The 20023-nt window shown below is 37.2% G+C and overlaps 1 protein-coding gene across 1 annotated transcript in view; it reads right to left on the bottom strand.

Moving 5' to 3' along the window:
* Positions 1-20023, bottom strand: part of LOC141343260 (cyclic AMP-responsive element-binding protein 5-like) — a 140068-nt gene that overhangs the window by 89682 nt on the left and 30363 nt on the right. The window lies entirely within an intron of this gene.

Here is a 20023-nt window from a genome sequence, read left to right as displayed (position 1 = left end):
AGTTATGTAGTAGAGTAGACCCTCTAGTTGTCATATTTTTGCCCAGTTAGATGAACACAGGTTGAACTTTCCTCAAAAACGTCACATTTTATAGGGTATGTTGGTAGAATGCAACCTGTCATTAAACAGTAGGCCTATAGTATGGACTTTGATCAAAATAGTGATGGTAAAATAGTGAAACAGGTAAAAAAAAAAAAAAAAAAATATATATATATATATATAAACATTGTAAAGCAATTATGAAACCAAAACAATTTATTAAATAGAACAATATGTAACATAGAAATAAAATACAACCCAATAAAAACCATCTCTGACCTGACATTTATTACCATTGTATAACATGTGACAGCTCACTTAAAGGAATAGTTCACCTAAAAATAAATGATTCACTCCGTGATTTACTCACCCTCAAGCTTTCTTCTTTCAGATGAATACAATTGTAGTTATATTAAACAAATTTCCTGGCTCTTTTAAGCTTTATAATTACAGTGAATGGCTGTTGAGATTTTGAAGTCCAATAAAGTGTATCCATCCATCATAAAAACTACTCCACATGGCTCTAGGGGGTTAATAAAGGCCTTCTGAAGGTGAACTGATGCATTGTGTAAAATTTAATAAACCGTAATATCTAGCTTCTGCTAACTGTGTATGCAACTTCATGATAGAGTGGCGTTCCAGCGGATGACGTAGGTTGTGGGCATAGCATTAGCTTTGGTGAGAATTTGATAGTCATATGAGAACCGAGTTTTGTTTACAGCAAAGAAAAACCAGTCTCCTCTTGGCTTATATCGAAATCCTTTGATATTTTTCGTTATAAATCCTTGTTTTGTACTTCTAATTTGTGACCGTTGTTTTGCTCTCTCCACTGCGCTTTTGTGTTCGTCACTTTCGCATTTGCCCAGGTCCTACACCATCCGCTGGAACGCCACTCTCTTGTGAACATGTGTACAACAGTTAGCAAAAGCTAGCGATTATGGTTTATAAAGTTTAAATAAGGACATTAGATTTTTCTTACACAACTGCATTGATTCGCTTCAAAAGGTCTTTATTTGCGAGAAAGTGGGATGCCGGCTTTCCCCCTTATTTTACAACAATGTAAGATTTCTTAAAATTGTGACACCCAAGAAAACACAATGGCAGACAAAAAGTAATAAATACAGTTTTTTCACAAATAGAAGTGTTAACTGCTTTCACAAAACTATGTAATTGATGTGTATTGCTAGAAAATCACACAAATTAGAGGTTTAAACTGTATTTGAACAGCTTACAGTTGAGGTCAAAAGTTTACACCCCTCTTTCAGAATCTGCAAAATGTTAATTATTTTACCAAAATAAGAGGGATCATACAAAATGCATGTTATTGTTTATGTAGTACTGACCTGGATAGGATATTTCACATAAAAGATGTTAACATATAGTCCACAAGAGAAAATAATAGTTGAACCGTTCAAAAGTTTACATCCCCTTGATTCTTAATACTGTGTTCTTACCTGAATGATCCACAGCTGTGTTTTTTTGTTTAGTGATAGTTGTACATGAGTCCCTTGTTTGACCTGAACAGTTAAACTGCCCGCTGTTCTTCAGAAAAATCCTTCAGGTCCCTTTGAACCCTTTCCAACAATGACTTTATGATTTTGAGATCCATCTGAGGGATTCATATCAAATGCAACTATTAAGGTTCAAACACTCGCTGATGCTCCAGAAGGAAAAAACGATGCATTAAGAACAGAATGGAGATGTGTACATTTCTTATTTTGTATAAATATCATATATTTTCATTTAGTATTGCCCTTCAGAGATTACAGAAGATACTTACATGTTTCCCAGAAGACAAAATAAGTAAAATTTACCCTGATCTTCAAATTCAAAAAGTTTTCACCCCCGGTTCTTAATGCATGTTTTTTTTCCTTCTGGTGCATCAGTGGGCATTTACACCTTCTGTAACAGTTGCATATGAGACCCTCAGTTGTCCTCAGAGTGAAAAGATGGATCTCAAAATCATACAGTCACTGCTGGAGAGTGTTCAATACACAAAAATGCTGGAAAACCAAAGAATTTGTGGGACCTGAAGGATTTTTCTGACAAACCACAGGCAGTTTAACTGTTCAGGACAAACAAGGGACTCATGAACAACTATTACTAAACAAAAGAACACAGCTGTGGATCATTCAGGTAACAACACAGTATTAAGAATCAAGGGGATGTACATTTTTGAAAGGGGTCATTTTTATAAATTCAGCTATTATTTTCTCTTGTGGATTATATGTAAACATCTTTTATGTGAAATATCTTATTCAGGTCAGTACTAAATAAACAAAAACATGCATTTCGATCCCTCTTACTAAGTTAAAATAAACATTTTGCACATTTTAAAAGGTGGATGTAAACTTTTGACCTCAAGTTTGTCCTCTTAAGAAAAAGTTAAGAAAAGTTCTTAAGAAAAGGTATCTCATCTGACCATTTCTTGAGACAGAAGAAATTACACTTAATTTCTCTTCAGGACCTGCCTTTGCACTACATTCGTAGAAAGTGCAACATGCTTTTCAAGTGGGTGTGAGTGAGTGTGACAAAATTACATGTCTTTTAATTGTATAGTGATGCTGTAGTTAAACTAGAGACATTTTAAAACGCTCTACTTTCATGCTAGCTTAATTTTATGTTAGATAGTAGTTTATCAAGTACATCTGATAGGTCTTTCAACACTGTACTGTATATTAGAATGTGCTGTAACTTTGCAGCATGACAAAACGCAGGAAAGCCACAGCTAAGTTTTGAACATGTGACATTTTTGAATAGCTAAAGGAGTGCAACTTTCTTATATGGTCAAAGCACACCGCTGAAAGAGGCTTGTAAATAGGTACAGCATGGTCAGGTAGACAAGAGGAATGTGCGCGCTCTGGTGACGCGCGTCTCTTCCACTTTAAGAAGGCGGATTCGACTCCGCACACACTGTGTGTTTATTACGAGCCTTGAAGTGGCACATGGAAGCGATACAGTGAAATCCCTGTCTCTAAATATGGCGAAACCTAATGGCACTGACAGCACACGGAGCGGTTGGGAAGTTTTTGGGAATTCTGCTTTTCAATACGACGAGGAGTAGATGAGTTGTCACGTTTCCTGTACGTATATTTGAGGTTGTATCAACTAGTTTCATCATATGCTTCCTCTGCTGCCACACGCGCGCCTGTAAATGCGGCAGCGTTGGCGACTCCCGTCTGATCCGACACTCACAGCTGGATATTATCGGCTGTTTAGGAGGAACTCTGGAGAGCTGAAGACAGGTCAGAAGAGCACAGACTGAGATGGAAGAGCTGTCAAGCCCTGACAGACGCCAGTAAGCGGAGAGATTCAGTGAATTAGACGCGATGGCAGCGTCCAGCAACTCCAGTCTGTCGGGCTCCTCCGTCTCTTCGGGTGAGTACTGATGAATCAAAATGAAACGGGGCTAATTTGTTTGAGAATCTGAATAAGCAGTTGACGTGACGATTGCAGAATGGAGATGGCTGGAACTGGCAGTTTACATTCTGTGGTTTTGGATGTAATTAAAGCAGACAGGATAGAACATGGTGAACAGAGGTGTGTCATACCTTTTCTTCATCCAGGGTGAACTAGACCCACCTTTGACTTCCTTCACCAATGCAAGAGCATGCCGTCGTTGATATCACCAGTGCACGGTGGCAGATGATTGTGTAATGTCACACTCACTGTGCACGAGTTTTAAAGCCATCTCTATCTGATTATATGTACATGATAGCAGTAACAGACTCTTTAGTTCGACCATAATAACTGCTACAAAGCTACAAATCAAAAATATGCACAGTGCTAAATTGTTATTCCAAATAACAACCTTAATTTTAATTCTTAGTGATGGTTACTGCATGCACTGAAATTTTATGTTATGAATTATATTATAAGCATTATGTCTTTCTTTTTAGGCTGTATTTTAAATAAGTGACCCTGGACAACAAAACCAGTCATAAGGGTTTTTTTTTTTTTTTTAATTGAGATTTATACATCATCTGAAAGCTGAATAAATAAGCTTTCCAGGAAAATATCTGGCAGAGATACAGCTATGAAAACTGTAATCTGAGGGTGCAAAAAAAAAATCAAAATACTGCGAAAATTGCCTTTTCAAAGTTGTCCATATGAAGTCTTATGAAGTCTAAGCAATGCATATTACAAATCAAAAATGAAGTTTTGATATATTTATGGTAGAAAATTTACAAAATATATTCATGGAACATGATACTTAATATCCTAATGATTTTGGCATAAAAGAAAAAGTGATCATTTTGACCCATACATTGTATTTTTGGCTATTTCTACAAATATACCCATGCTACTTAAGACTGATTTTGTGGTCCAGGGTCACATATTACTATAACTTCCTTTTTACAAGTTCATAATATAACTTTTGTCTAAAATTTTGTGAGATTTATTAAAAAATCTTACACAATCAGTCCTCTTACCATGACTTTACACAGTAAACAACATATTATCAAAAACTATTTCAGCATGTAGTGTCATGAGCTTGAGTAAAAGGCTGTTAATGGCTAAATGAACCGTCAACCCTGGCCTGTACAAGCAGCTCTTTTACATTTATAGCATATATCCTAATGCATTTTTAATTGTGAATTTATCTTCAAATGACACTAAAAATGCCATTTATTCACATTGTGTTCACTAAAGTTGGCATGAAATGAATCCACTGAGATGTACATCAGTAGGCTATATGGAAGAAAAGATTTGTCGCTACTTCCAATTCACCACAACATTAAAATTGGATTCATTCAAAAACGTGTATGTTGAAATGTTTAAAACTGTACAGAAATGTCACCATTTCAAAATGGAAAAGATTCATTTGGAATGAATACTGTCAGCATTGTTTATAAATTTGTCATTAGTGTCAACTGTTGAAATCCCAATTATATCACTACCAGTAGTGCCAAGAACAACATTCAATCTCTCTGGAAATGTCTATAAAAACTTTATAAACAGGAAAGTTTGGGTTTTGTTGTGTCCATTTTGACATGTTGTAACGTGGGAACCAAAAACTGGTTTGGACACATCCAGTACAAATGCACTTCCCGCCCATTGTCTCAAGGGATCTAGGTTACAACAGGCACATATATCCTAAATCCCAACATTTCGGATTTTTTTCGCATCTAAAATGAGTCATCAAAGGTTTTCATGGGCGTGTGATGAAAACTAATTACCCTAAAAGCTGTTCCTCTCTCCGTTTTATTCACTTGAAAGATTTTCTATTATCCTGATCGTATTATCCCCAAGAAATTATTGATGTTGAAAATGAGCTTTTAAAATCACCTGTCATCTTCCTAGCTTGGTGTCACAAGGTGTTCGAGATGTATTATCACATACGTGGAAGTTTGACTGCCGACATATTAACCTCCACCTACAGTTACTTACTTTTCAAAACCTATGACATATTTGCACACAGTAGGTGACCTACTAAACAAATTAAAGCTGTACCAGTGTACACTACTGTCCACAAGCAGGTCTCTGCCTTTATTTAATCAAAAATACAATAAAAAGTCATACTGTGAAATATCATTATAGTCTAAAGTAACTGTTTTCTATTTTAAAATCTGAATTTTATGCATCATTAGTCTTCACTGTCACGTGATCCTTTAGAATCAGTCTAATGTGCTGATTTGGAGCTCAAAAAATATTTCTTATGGTAACTGTTGAAAACAGTTGTGCTGCTTATTCTTTAATGAATAGAAAGTGTCTTTTGTAACATTATAAATGTCTTTACTGTCACCTTTGATCAATGTAATGTCTTTTTGCTAATTAAAAGTAATCAAAAGAACTAAAAAAAAAATCACACTGACCCCAAACTTTTGAACAGCAGTGTATGTAGTATGACCTTAGATAAGAAACAAACATTGGTTGGACGGGAAACCACCGTCCTCAAATGCACCATTAGACACAAAATAGAGCAAAAAGTGTCAGGTCGGCTGGAGGTGTGAGAAGCACAAAAGAGTGTGCAGGTGTTTAAATACACTGATCACAAGTGTGAGGAGAGATAAGACTGGAAACGCGCTCAGAATCACTCCCACACAGAAATGCATGTTAACACCTTGTTCTCATGCTGCGCACTGCGTTTTTGTAAAAACAGAAGGAGGGATGTGTATGATCTGAGGGACAGTACATGTCTCAAGGGAGTACGAGTTCAAATAACAAGCTTTGTTGAATGGGTGTGTAAAGAAGAACGGTTTTCGAGTACACACTCATTCCATTAAAGCTCAATAGTGACCTTGGGAGAGAAAAAGAGAGGGTTAGTCTAATTCACTTCATGCTCGCTGTAACTCTTCATGCAGGCGCACAGAACCGCGGCTCCTCCTCCACGCCAAGCCACGGGCTCTTGAGATCCAGTAAAGGGATCAAGCCAAGCCATGACTCTCCGTGGTCGCCATCCATTCCCAAATAGATTATCTCACATGCATGTTGCTGAAAAAGCAGAAGTGCACTGCGGCCACGAGGCCTGCAGAAGGCGGGGAGTCTTTTCGGTTTGCGGTACGGAGAGCTGTCATTAGCTCCGTGCCCCTGGTGTAATCATCGGATGCCGTATACCGCGCCTTTACCAGGCTCGCCATGTCTGTCACAGGAGTATCATTATGTTCGAAAAATGCTTTATTGCCAGAAACCTTATTTCATCTAGGTTGTGTGCGTGTAACACGCACGTTCTGCTTTATATTAGCCGAGAACAGGGCTGTAAACAAACGCAGGGCAGACTGGCGAGATGGATGCTGCTCGGCTCAGCTCTTCTGACATCAAAGGCCAGTTTGAGCTTTGATGTTTCCCTAAAGGAAAACTGGGACTGCAGCTCAGTGCTGCAAGCTTGTGAATGTTTTAGAAATGATGAAGTTGAAATTATGGGTGATTTCATGGCTTCGTGCTGATTTGATTCCTTTTAATTTGAAGTGGGGGTGTTGGCTTAAGCTTGGGGCACTTGACCAGAAGGTCGCTGGTTTAATCCCAGTATAAGGAGGGACTCGCTTTTCCATTGTACCCTTGAGCAAGACATTTGACTCTAGATTGCTCCAGACAGATAAGTGCACTTCAGTAAGTCGCTTTGGATAAGAGTTCAGATAAAGCATCGGCTAAAAGACTACTTATATACTTATAAATCTCATTCTTTTAAAATCAAAGCCGAGCAGCATTTACAATTGTACTTCCGTAATCTAAAATTCCGTAATGTAGTGTAATCATGAAGTAAAATGTAAGAATATATTTTCATTACACACCATTAACAAAAAATTGCTGATGTATTCATATACGACCATTTAAAAGTTTGGTCGGTCTTTTAGCAAAATAAAAATAAAATATTGTAAAATGTTATTATTACAATGTAAGAAGAATATAAATTTTCTATTTTAATATATTTTAAAATGTACACTCATGATGTAAAATGTACATCAGTCAAAAGGTTTTGAACAGTAAGATTTTTTAATGTTTTTTAAAGAAGTCTCTTCTGCTCATCAAGCCTGCATTTCTTTGATCCAAAGAAAATAAAATGTAAAACTATTTGTATTATTTATATTAACTCTTTTCTATTTCAATATATTTTAAAATGTAATTTATTCCTGTTATTTCAAAGCAGAATTTTTAGCCTCATTTCTTCAGTCACATGATCCTTCAGAAATCATTCTAATATTCTGATTTGCTGCTCAAAAAACATTTATTATTATTATGTTGAAAACAGCTGAGTAGAATTCGATCAGGTTTCTTCGATGAATAGAAAGTTAGGAAGAAAATTATTTATCTGAAATAGAAATCTTTTGTAACACTATACATGTTTTTATCATCACTTGTGATCAATATAAAGAACCTTGCTAAATTAAAGTACTTTCTTTTTTGAATGGTGTATAATGTTACAAAAGCTTTTTATTTCAGATATATGCTGATCTTTCTATTCATCAAAAAATCCTGAAAAAATGTAATGTTTTAAATATTGATATTTCAAATAGAAAACAGTTATTTTAAATAGTAAAAATATTTAACAATTTTACTGTATTTGCTGTACATTGGATCAAGGCTTGGTAAGCAGAAGAGACTTCAACAGAATGAACTTATTTGTGAAAAATCATGGAAAACAAATTTTTTAAGGATACTTTGATGAATAGAAAGCTCAAAAGAACATTATTTATTTGAAATATAAATCTTTTATCACATAATACATGCCTTTACTGTAAACTTTGATAATATATAAGCAATATCACACTTGTAGCTGTGCGATATGGCTGTGTATTGGCACAGCTGTGATTCGGCAGTAGACACGAGACCGCTTCGTTGTTATTGTGAGTGCACACAAATAAACGTAGAGTCTATACAGATTCGAAAGATGTATTACTTTTATCTGTATGACCAGCCATTAACAATCTGTCCAACACAGACTGTTTCGAGCAGAAGCGACTAATAAAATTTTGGTCGACTAAGCCTCTCCTCGTCGACCAAGGGTTAGTCAACTATTAAGGGGTCGCCCTAATATATATACAGTCAAGCCCGAAATTATTCATACCCCTGACAAATTCTGACTTAAAGTTAAAATATAATAAGTAAAAAATATTTTTCAACTTTTATTTACATTTGAACAAAAAGTGGCATGTCCAAAAATATTCATACCCTTTGCAAACTGTCACAGTCTTTAGGAGAATCCAAAGTTCTATACCATTCCAAATAGTCCACGCCGTTCTAAAGCATCCTAATTACCCTGATTCAATCAACTCAACAGGTGAAAAACAGAAGCTCACTGCTGTTGGTTTGTGGACAGTCATGGCTAAGACAAAGGAGATCACTGAGGACCTGCGGCTGCGCATTGTGGCTGCTCACAAGTCAGGAAAGGGCTATAAGACCATATCTAAATGTTTTTTAAAAAATACAAGACGTTCTGCACTGTAAAAAATCTCAGAGGACGTGATCGGAAGCCAAAAGTGACACCTGTGCTGGCCAGGAGGATAGTGAGAGAGGTAAAAAAGAATCCAAGGATCACCACCAAGGTCATCCTGATAAATATGGGCTCTGCTGGTGGCAACATCTCAAGGCAGACAGTCCAACGGGCACTTCACACCACTGGGTTCCACGGACGCAGACCAAGGAGGACACCACTTTTCCAGATAAGGCACACAAAAGCCCGCTTGGCCTTTGCAAATGCTCATCTGGACAAAGAAGAAGACTTCTGGTCTTCTGTTTTATGGTCAGATGAAACAAAAATTTAATTGTTTGGCCACAATGATGTAGGCTTCATTTGGCATAAAAAAGGAGAAGCCTTCAACCCTAAGAACACCATCTCCCATGGTCAAACATAATGGTGGGAACCTAATGTTTTGGGGGTGTTTTTCAGCCGGTGGACCAGGGAATCTAATCACAGTAAACGGCACCATGACAAAGGAGCAATACATCAAAATTCTCAACAACAACATCAGGCAGTCTGCAGAGAAACTTGGCCTTGGGCACCAGTGGACATTTCAGCACAACAACGACCCAAAACACAGCAAAAGTGGTTTAGAAATGGTTAGCAGACAAAAACATTACCGTTTTGCAATGGCCCAGCCAGAGTCCTGACTTAAATCCAATTGAGAATCTGTGGAGGGAGCTAAAGATCAGGGTGATGGCAAGAAGACCCTCCAACCTGAAAGAGTTGGAGCTCATTGCTAAAGATGAATGGGCAAAAATACCAGTGGAGACATGCAAAAAGCTAGTCAGCAATTATAGGAAGTGTTTGATTGCTGTAATAGCCAATAAAGGCTTTTCTATTGATTATTGAGAAGGGTATGAATAATTTTGGACGTGCCGCTTTTTGCTCAAATGTAAATAAAAGATGAGTAATATTTTTTTCCACAATGATGCCTCTTGTACATCGTCTTATTATCTTCTGGGAGAAGCTTGTGTCATTTCCGGTCAAAAAAAATTTGCTGGTTGAATAAAAGTAACTTTAAGTCAGAATTGCCAGGGGTATGAATAATTTCGGCCTAGACTGTATGTTAGTAGATTTGAGTCAAAACAATGCATTTTTTCATTGACCCCAAAATTTTCCTTTATGATTTCATATTGACTGCACGTCTGTGCTTAGTCATAGTCATCATGAAAGCTATGTCTGTTTTCTGTTGTACTGTGTTCTTCTGGTTCACTGGAGTTGAAATGAAGTGAATGTGAGCCTACAACAGGAACAGATCACATGATTGAAAGCTCTGCTAAGCAAACAGCAAGAGAGATAACTCATAACAGCGATTGCGAGTTTTTTTACTCTGCCTCTTTGAATTTCAGGCAGCATCGGCTTAGTTCTGGAGTTGGTTAACATCAGAGTCAACGCTAAGCAAAAAGAGAATAGCAGAACTAATACAATCAGTTCATGCAAACAGAATCACTCTTAAGTTGAAGACAGTCTGGGTAAATGTCACATAGCAGCGGTCAACTTAAAGAACCTCGGTTTTTCAAGGTCTTTACTAAGCTGTTGCACACAGCTAAAAAAAGCATGAATGAAGGGGCGAAAGACTGAATGGAACCTCAGCCTGTGATGACAGGGATGCTAAATGAGGCGTGCACATCACTTACTGGCCCGAAAATGCTACTTTCTCTCTTTCGCTCTTCGGAAAGCTGCTCATTATTATAATCTTGTTTTTAAAGGCTTTCCTTGCTGACAGAAGCCACTGTAATACGGTCTGTTCATTAGTGGTCATCTTAATAGTTTCCATGGTTTCTCATGTGACTTCTGCTGTGGTTTTACAGTCAGTAAGTCTGAGTGAAATGAGAGGCTTATTTAAGCCTGCCGTTTTATTGGTGGATGGAGTGTCGTTGAGAACCAGAGGAGAGAAGAGAGTTTTAATGCTCACCTCTTCCTGTGTCTCTCCATTTATTATTAATCACCTCTGTGGAGATCCCCATTGTCATCCATCACCCTCTGGAATCACATTACCAAACAATGGATCTCCCTGCTACCGATGTGTCTGTGTGCTTGTGTACTGTACACGTGCACGTGTATATGTGTGTAATCTCAAATGGCAGGCTCACTGACCCCCAACAATCTGTTCACTGACCGTCTGATGCATTTTCCACACAAAACTGGGAAGCACTTTCTCTATCTGGCAAGCTTTAATCTGATTGACTGGCTTTACACAACTTCCCGGAGAATGTGTTTACAGGGTTTTTTAGTAGTATTTTTAAGTGAGGTTGATACATGAGCACCAACATCTGTCAGTTTAGCAGAATCAAGACACTTAGTAGCAAGTTAAATAGATATCAGTTGTGATGTAACACTTTAGTTTAGGAACTAGTTTCTTATTAGCATACATAGTAGTATATTGACTGTTTATTAGCACATATTAATGCCTTATTTTCACAAAAATGAAAATTATGTCATTATTACTCAACCTCATGTCGTTCCAAACTAGGGTTGTGCCGATAGACGATAGTATCGTGTATCGACGATAGTTAGATATATCGTCAGTTGCTGATGCCTTTGACGATAGCATTCAAGCACGCACATTTACCGCTCCCTGAAGATAGCAGAAAATGAAACTGAAAGTAAACTTGAACCTCTCCGGCATCAACGCTCTGTACACGCACAACTTAGTCACATGCCCAATAACAAGACTACCCTTACAAAACAAATTTAGGAATTTAGTACATGGAGATTATTAAATAAATTAGCACGATAGTATCATGTATCGGCGATCTCACAGGCTGACCATAGGACGATATGAAAATTGAGCATATCGCCCAACACTATTCCAAACCCATAAGGCCATTGTTCATCTTCGTTTTATCACAGAGGAGAAGAAATTGTTGAATAAAATGTCTATTTTTGTTTCCTTTGGACACTAAAAGGATTCTTTTAGCTTCATAAAATTAAAGTTGAATCACTTGATGTCACATGGACTATTTTAACGATGTCTTTACTACCTCTCTGGGTCTTGAACGTGTCAGTTGCATTGTCTGTGCAGTGTCAGAAAGCTTTTGGATTTCATCAAAAAATATCTTGTTTTGAGTTCTGAAGATGGACGAAGGTCTTTCAGGTTAGTAATGAAATGAGAGTGAGTAATTAATGACAGAATTTTCATTTTTGGGTGATTTATGACTTTAACAACTAGATTACTAACTATAAATAAGCAACAAATTAGAAGTTTATTGAGACAAAATGTGTAGTTAATAAAGAGAACTGGTCCTCAAACTAAAGTATGAATGAAAAAATACATATTCCACTTTATTTTTTAAGTTGAGATGGGCTGAAGTTTTCATAGCTAAGTCAGCTGTTTTTATTTGTTTTAACTTTTTAGAAATTTAAATGATGTTCTTTCTATTATTCCAAAATATTATTATTGAGTATTTTCAATTTTTATTATTATTATATATTCAAATAAACATGCAAATAAACAATTTTTAGGAGCTGGTTGTAGGCCTGACATAAATTAACATCACCTTTATTCCTTCAACAAAACCTCCATATGATTTTTTGACTATTGAAGAAAATAAGCTTATATACTTTTTAACCTCCAATGCTCGTCTTTTCTAGCTCTGTGTGTACTCTGTTTAGATATTAAAAAGTATATAAATTATAAATGTGTTTAGAAAATAAGCGATCGTTTCGCTAGATAAGATCCTTCTGCCTCAGCTGGGATCATTTAGAGCCCATTTAGAGCTGCATTTAAACTGCATTTTGGAAGTTCAAACTCGGGGGCACCATAGAAGTCCGTTATATGGAGAGAAATCCTGGAATGTTTTCCTCAAAAAACATAATTTCTTTACGACTGTAGAAAGAAAGACACCTACAACATTTGTCACATTATCAGTTTATTCGCTATAGTTGTTAGGGGTGTATGCAGGACAAGACGAGACGATATTCACAAATAACAATATATTTAATAAATCTCCAAAAGGAACAAGGCAGGAACAGGCAGGAACACTGAAGGCTTTCACACTACACGTAACGTTAAGGACCGACAATACACTGAACTCAAAGACATACTCTTAAAGACAAACTAATCAAGATACACAGGTGACATGGATGACTGATAATAAAACACAGGTGTTACAGATGACGGTGACGAGGGCTAAACCAAATGACAGATCAACGGGGGGAAGACAAATGGGAAAAACCAATGACAAGACAGAACTGTGACAATAGTTTAGAAAATGGTAATAAAATATAACAAGAACTCAGAGTTAAACTGTGTCAGAATAAATTCATTTTGATAATGTCAGATAACTTTAATAGAAAGGTATGTAATGGATTACAATCAAACAAAAATTATTCAGACAACTGTTAGTATAACAGTATTTACACAACTATCAATACTTTGTTGACCAATTACCAAGCAATGCTTAATTTTGTTCAATTTCTGGTGTAAAAACGTTGCATTAGCAATTAAAGAAAAAACACTTAAGCAAAACATGGTCAGGTCAAAGTGTCTGAACAATTTTTGGTCCCAAATTTTTATCAGTTTTCCTGGTAGTCCACTGTTTGAGGAATTCTTGGGTATAATATGTCACAGTTTACTTTATTTTGCTATCCTCACTTACATAAATGAACTATTGCATAGTGTCCTGCACCCACTAGTAAAAAAATATCAAACATTATATCATTATATCTGGTGTCAGAATAATTTTTGGTTTGACTGTATGTTAACTTGCGCTACAGGCACATTGATAAAACTGGAAGTGCTAAAATGCTAACTTGTTCTAGGGTTTTGGCCTACAGAAAGCAATCTATTGAATGTAAAAACACAACAAACTGGATGGTCAGTTAAAATGTCAGCCAGACTATCTCTTTCTTAATAAGTGGGCAGTTTTTGGCTATAATAAAATGCACTGTAGACCAGACATTGTATAATGTTGGTCAAAGGTCTGGCTACGTGAGACTGTGTGTGTGTGTGTGTGTGTGTGTGTGTGTGTGTGTGTGTGTGTGTGTGTGTGTGTGTGTGTGTGTGTGTGTGTGTGTGTGTGTGTGTGTGTGTGTGTGTGTTTCCTTTGCTAATCAGAAGTAAGGGGCTTCCAAGAGTACATGCGAATGTACTGTATCTGTACACACACACACACACACACACACACACACACACACACACACACACACACACACACACAATTAAACAAAGGCATACAGCCTTACAGGAAAATACCCAAACCCACCCTCAGTTGCATGCAGTGTTACAGGATAAACACACTTGATCTTGCCTTCCCTCACAATTGCTCCGTCTGATGCCTCGTCTTGCACATAGTCACAAACTTCTCCACATTTCTTGCCAGTACTGTTCCTGTCTTCTATATCCCCACACTCTTTAGTCTGATTGTGTGAAGTGGAAGAGATGTGTGGGTTTGCATTCTGTGCCTCAGAGAGAAGCGGAGTCTATATAATATAGCCCAGCTCTTTCAGAGCAGCATACTGTACAGATGGCCTCCCCACAGGAGCTGGAACATGTCCCCGAAAACACTGGATCAGCACTTAATGTGTGTGTATTGCGTATTCACATATGTGTGTTGACTGAAACAGACTGCTGCGTGTGTGGATATGGTTTTGCCGACATTGTTGGGAACAAATATCTCTACAGGCAGTGTTTTCTTCATATTTCTTCTGGGGTTTTACACATCTACACTTCAATTGACACAACAATAACCATTTACTATAAGTCACTTCCATTTTACATGCAATATTGACAGCTACTTTAAGAATTGTTACATGCAAACTAGCCAATAGAACCATTCTGTGTCTTTGAGCAAAACAAAATAGTAGTGTTTTGTTCTTGGATGAATCAGTGTCACTGAATGAATCAGTTGAACTACTGTATAATGACTCACTCATAAATGTGGTCATTTGTTGTAACCTACTGGCGTAACAATGTAACCTGCAGTAAAAGAGGCCACATTAGTGGCAGAAAAGGTCAGTTGTCAATAGTGTTGTGAGCACAGCTATTACACAAGTCACTTTCAAACAAAGCAGGTTTCTATTGGTCAACAAGGCAAATTTCTGTGACCAATTAACCCTTCACAAAGACCCGCCTCCTTAGTTACCATTGCTACATCTAACAAACACACACTCTCTCACTTAAATCATGTTCTAACATAGTCAAAATACAACGCAGAGCAAAGACGAAACTAACAACACGCCAACAGACAAGACAGAGCAGGTTACTTTTGGTATGAAACAGAGTCTCATCTTTCAAACGTTGTTATTTTTTAATAAATTCAAACAATAAATACTGTTTTGTGACTCTTTAATGTGTCATGGCAGATCACTGTAGTTCAAGTAGCAAGTGAACTGATCATCTTTTCTTCTTTACTAGTTATAGCACACTATAAACATGAATAAACATTAGAAGGTATCTTGTTTCAACCACAGAAAGACGTCAATACTAGGGTGACCATACGTCCTCTTTTACCCGGACATGTCCTCCTTTTTGGCTATAAAATTATGTCCGGGGGGATTTTGTAAAATATCATAAAATGTCCGGGTTTTTTACCTCATTTCACTGACCGTCATTAATTCAACACTTTAAATGCAGCCACTGCCCACCGACATTATTCTGAGGTACCTGTCTGATGACGTGAAAGACCCAGTTGTCAAAACAAAACAAATGAGGAGCTGCGCTGCAAGAGCTGTGTGTCACTAGGGCTGTTCGATTCCGAAAATTTTGGAATCGATTCCGATTCCGATTCCTGGTTCTGGAATCGATTGGATTCGATTCCAGAATCGATTCCTCACTGTTGTTTCGATTCTTTTTCGATTCTTGTTTTTTAGATTGGAGGAAGCTAATTTCGCAATAAATACAGGATGTAAAGGTCGTATAAAGTTACCTTCTCATAATATAAAGCTTCATTTGTAAAAAAAAAAAAAAAAGATATATATATATATATATATATACTATTTTTCTGTAGCTCTGACTGATTTCAAATTGTAATTCATTGCCCAGGAAATTAGTCATAACCCACAGCTCAGCAGTGGACATGCATTTATTGCATGAATAAAACAAGACGTGACGTGTATAAAATGACAAAATTAGCAAACTATACACTGAAACAAAATAAACAGAACTTTAACAACAACACTGATATAAGAGCTATAATTTCGCAATAAATGCAGGATGAGAGCTCGTGGCGTAGCTGTCAATCAGATGCGCTCTCGGCCACTGATACGTGCTCTCTGCGTTTTCTTTCAGAGTTATCATTGGCTGATAGAAAGATTAAAAATAGCATTTATTTAAGATGTAAATAAGATCAAGACACGTCATGATCTATTCTGTCGTGCAGCGCTCAAAATTGTGGACATCATGAGCCAGTTCTCCCGTAAAATAACATCTGAATCGTTTTTTGAACTGGTTCATTTAAATGATCTATCCGAACGAAATGTATCAGACTATAACTATTAGCGAGCAAGAGGCAAATTAATGGGTGCTTCTCATACTGAAGGCTGCATCCTTAAACTCAGACGAGTTTAGTAATGAGTCGTTTTTATTACGTTTATTTTCGTCAATCGACGTTTGATGACTTACAGCCGAAATATGCAGCCTTCATGGAATGCAGCCTTCCGTTTAAGAGGTAAGTTTTGATGAACTGAAAACGGCTCTGAATGAGAAGTCGATTCCCCATGAGAGGATCGATTCCAAACGTTGGAATCGACTCTCGATTCCCAATGCCTCGGAATCGAGGAATCGATTCTTTTTGGAATCGATTCCCAGCCCTATGTGTCACTAACATGCCGAAACGCAAATGTAGTTTCACAGACGAATTGCAAAAAAATACCCGATGTTCATTCGTGGTCGTGATAAATGGGAAGCATTGTGCACCATCTGCACCTATGCTGCCCTCCAAAGGCAAAGTGCAGTAACTACACCAACACTGAAACAGAGAAAAATGCCTTTAAAGTTTTTAGGCCAGCTAGTCAAACATGTTGACACTCTTGTTTCTCGGAAACACTCTCATTTCTTTGGGACAAAATTGATCAGGAGACTTTGCCACAAGACAAAACAGTTTTCATAAAGTCCATTTTAAGCCTCAATTTTGACCAAATGCGTAGTTACTGCACTTTGCCTTTGGAGGGCAGTATGTGCATCCTGGGGAGGGTGTCCTCTTTTTGGATTCTCAGAATATGGTCACCCTAGTCAATACGCACAATTTTTCAAGTTCAAGTGCACCAATGTTCATCCACTCTCCTGTCTGGTTTGTTTGTTGGACAAAATGGCAGATTCTGCGCTATGATTGGTCAAATCACCTGTCAGTCAAACTCCCTCCCTGTTTTTAAATTCATACACCTTTATTCCTTCAACAAAAACTCAGTATGTTTTTATGATTTTTGCATAAAATAAAATCTGTAATCAACTAAAGTTTTTGATTCTTTCATCATAATAATCTTCATAAATGAACAAAACTATGCATGTTGAAGCTCAAATACAATTGGCAGATGTGAAAAGCTAAATGTAGGCAATAAACAAACTACACCACGGTCATATGACTTCAGCATCACCTCTGTTAAGCTTCTGACAACTCTTCGTTCTTTATCTTAAAAACACTTTTCCTGAAAGTGTGAGATTCTAGAGATTCTTCGAGATTATTAGCACAAGAACACAATTGTAAACATAATGAGGCTGGAAAAACAGACTAGTGTGTAGATGAGTTTTCCTGTTCAGCAAGATGACATGTAATGTCTGCAGCAATCTGTAGTCCCATTTTTAGCCACTTGTTAGCAACTGGCTTTTTCAAGATGACTCTTTAATGTTGTGACAGATCGCTGTAACGCCTCAGTTCAAGTGGCATGTGAACTGATCCTCTTTTCGTCTTTACTAGTTATAGCACAAAATAAACATGAACCAACATCAGAACAGAAGGTATCTTATTTCAACCATGGAAAGACATCAATGCACACAATTTTTCAAGTTCAAGTGCATCGACGTTAATCCACTCTCCTGTGTGGTTTGTTTGAGGGCGAATTGGCAGATTCTGTGGTATGATTGGTCAGATCGCATGTCAATCAAACTCCCTGCAAAGGTTTGAATCTTTTGTCCTCATGCAAAATAATTGACAATGGGCTGTTGAATTCTTAGAAAATAATGCACACCCGAGGTGATAATGCGGTCACGATGTGAAGCCACAGTGTGCATTATTTTTTAAGCTATTGTAAGTAGGAATAATTTCTCACGCATCTCATCCAACGCCTCCGTTGCTAATTCCAAAACGCCATTTTCTCTAAGCAAGTTTTTCTTATGGGGCAGTTGTGGCCTAATAGTTAGAGAGTTGGACTTGTAACCCGAAGGTTGTCGGTTTGAGTCTTAGGCCCGGCAGGGAATGTAGGTGGGGAGAGTGAATAATCAGCACTCTCTCCACCATCTATACCTCGACTGGACTTGTAACCCGAAGGTTATCATGTCACGTGCTTCCCTGTCCTCTTTCATTTTTAATGGAAGCTTGAGCCGTTGATAGCAGACTGCAGTTAATAACTTAGTTATTGGAAAGAGAAAAGTGTTTGGCAGCAGCGCCTCTACTAATAGTGAAACTAAGTTCATTTTCTTCAGGAACAGCGCCATTTTAATTTTGTGGCAAAACATGGAAATAATCTGTCTTTTTTATTCTTTTGTTTACTGTATTTTTTTGGCCAGTGTCATTGTAGGTTTTGGCTATTTTGCTGTTTTAGGCTGTAAGGTCCTTTGAAATAACTGAAACCATGTGGCAAAGTAATAAGGGCATGTAATGTGGTCAAGAGCTGCCTTGAACTACGTTCGCTGTGCGTTTCCCTGAAAAAAATTGCACACCTTAGACTGTTCATCAGTGATGAATAGTGATATCACGTAGTTATAGGATTAATTCACCCCCATGTCATCTGAGATGTTTATGTCTTTCTGTCTTCAGTCGAAAAGAAAGTATGTTTTTTGAGGAAAACATTCCAGGATTTTTCTCCATATAGTGGACTTCAGTGGTGGCCATTGTGTTGAAGGTCCAAATTGCAGTTTCTATGAAGCTTCAAAGGATTCTACACAATCCCAGCCAAGGAATAAGGGACTTATGTAGCAAAATGATGAGTAATTTTCTAAAAAAAAAAAAAGTATATACTTTTTAACCACAAATGCTCATCTTGCACGAACTCCTCAATGCATGTCCGTGACTTCACACATTACGTAATCATGTTGGAAAGGTCACGTGTGGTTAGTTCTTCTTAGTTCAGAAATGTAGAGTAGGATAAAAAATCTAATTTTCTACTACAATTTCAAAATCATCTGATATCAGTGTTTTACCTTTTTATTGTAAAAGGCCTTTGACTTTCTTTTTACTTTGTAAACTCTTGATCAGTATTTCCACCTACGTCATGTGTGACCTTTCCAACATGACTACATAATGCGCAAAGTCAAGCTAGTTCAAGACGAGCATTTGTGGTTAAAAAGTATATAAATTTGTATTTTTTTTTTTTTTGAAAATGCTTGTTTAGCTAGACAAGACCCTTACTCCTCAGCTGGGATCGTGTAGAGCCCTTTAAAGCTGTGTTGAAACTGCAATTTGGACCTTCAAACTGTTGGCCCCTGTTGAAGTCCACTATATGGAGAAAAATCCTGGAAATTTTTTCCTCAAAAACCTTAATTTCTTTTCGACTAAAGAAAGAAAGACATGAACATCTTGGGTGACACAGGGGTGAGAACATTTTCAGGAAATTTCTATTCTGGAAGTGAACTAATACTTTAAGTAAGATAATGATTTAGTGGATTCGTATGAGTATTTTTTTATGGTTTAATAAAAGAGTCATTTATTAATGAATCACACTGGTCGTGCTGTTTTGCTGAACTTAAAACAGCATAACTTTCTAGTATCCTGTTCCAAATTAAGCCTTTGTTTTTGATTCACTAAAAAGAAATGATCATAAATCATGTTTGATTCATGAACTGAATAGCAGTGCTTGCCGCCAGCAAGGACAACTCGATAAAAAGATGTTTCTTGCCAATATTGCCTCACATTCAATAAACATTCACATAAGGCAAACATTTTTTGCCATGGCCCTGCAAATGCTGCTGCTGTTGACAAGGAAACG

This window comes from Garra rufa, chromosome 9, assembly GCF_049309525.1.
Source record: "Garra rufa chromosome 9, GarRuf1.0, whole genome shotgun sequence".
Classification (NCBI taxonomy): domain Eukaryota; kingdom Metazoa; phylum Chordata; class Actinopteri; order Cypriniformes; family Cyprinidae; genus Garra; species Garra rufa.
Note: the sequence above shows the minus strand (reverse complement) of the source record. Positions and strands in the feature narration are given on the sequence as shown.